Source organism: Sprattus sprattus (genome assembly GCF_963457725.1).
Source record: "Sprattus sprattus genome assembly, chromosome: 6".
NCBI lineage: Eukaryota > Metazoa > Chordata > Actinopteri > Clupeiformes > Clupeidae > Sprattus > Sprattus sprattus.
In genome coordinates, this window is record NC_137925.1 from 3,206,513 (window position 1) to 3,207,574 (window position 1,062).

Genomic DNA, 1,062 nt, shown 5'->3' on the forward strand with positions numbered 1-1,062 from the left:
TCTCTCTCCCTCTCTCTCTATCTATATCTCTCTTTCTCTCTCTCCCTCCCTTTCCCTCCCCCTATCTCTCTTTCTCTCTCTCCCTCTCTCTCTATCTATATCTCTCTTTCTCTCTCTCCCTCCCTTTCCCTCCCCCTATCTCTCTTTCTCTCTCTCTTTATCTCTCTCTCTATATATCTCTATCTCCCTCTCTCTCTCTCTCTCTCCCCTCCTTCTCCCTTCCCCTCCCCCTCTCTCTCTTTCTCTCTCTCTCTCTACCTCCCTCTCTCTCTCTCTTATGACTTAGGGGGACTCCGTTCTGAAGATCCAAATGAAGAGTAGATTCTAATGAAACCGTGGGTCCAGGATTGTGCAATAAGTTTGCCGCTTAATTTGTTCATTTGCTCGAGCGAAGCTCGGCAGACGCACGTGCGCACACAAGAGCGGTCACACACAAAGAAACCAAAATGGTATTTTTAGACCTCAGTAAGCACAGAAGCTAATTCTGACTTCAAGAACAGAATTAGTTCTTTTTTTTTTTCTTCCCTATTTCGCGCACAGGAATGCGTTCAACACAGATCAATTATAACCTTGGAAGGCCTAATCCTTCGTGCAGCCTTGTGCTGCTGACACACTCTCCAAAAGCACTTTAGAGATGTTTAAAAATGAGTGGCGGGTAAAGGCATCTCTTCTGGCGGCTCCTCCAAATGACTCGCTCCCTCACTTCATCACACACACTCATCTTTATTTTTTATTTACCTCTGAATAAACACAACAATGAGCCGATGATGCCGGCGCCTAAGGGACAGCGAGGCATGGCTGATGGAATTGATTAGCCCTCAGACAGGATCAGAAAACTCATTTCACACTTGAACCTTTGTGAGCGGCGCTCGGCCCACAGGTAGAAATTGGTTCGTTACAGATATGACCCGTACTCTCCCGGGGTGGCTGGGCTGAGCCAGAGGTGGCCAACTTTGGCAAACAGGCACCGGATCAAACCTCATCACATCACTCTCTTTCTCTCTCTGCCTTCTTCTTCTCTCTCTCTCTCTGTCTCTCTCTGTCTCTCTCTGTCTCTCTCTG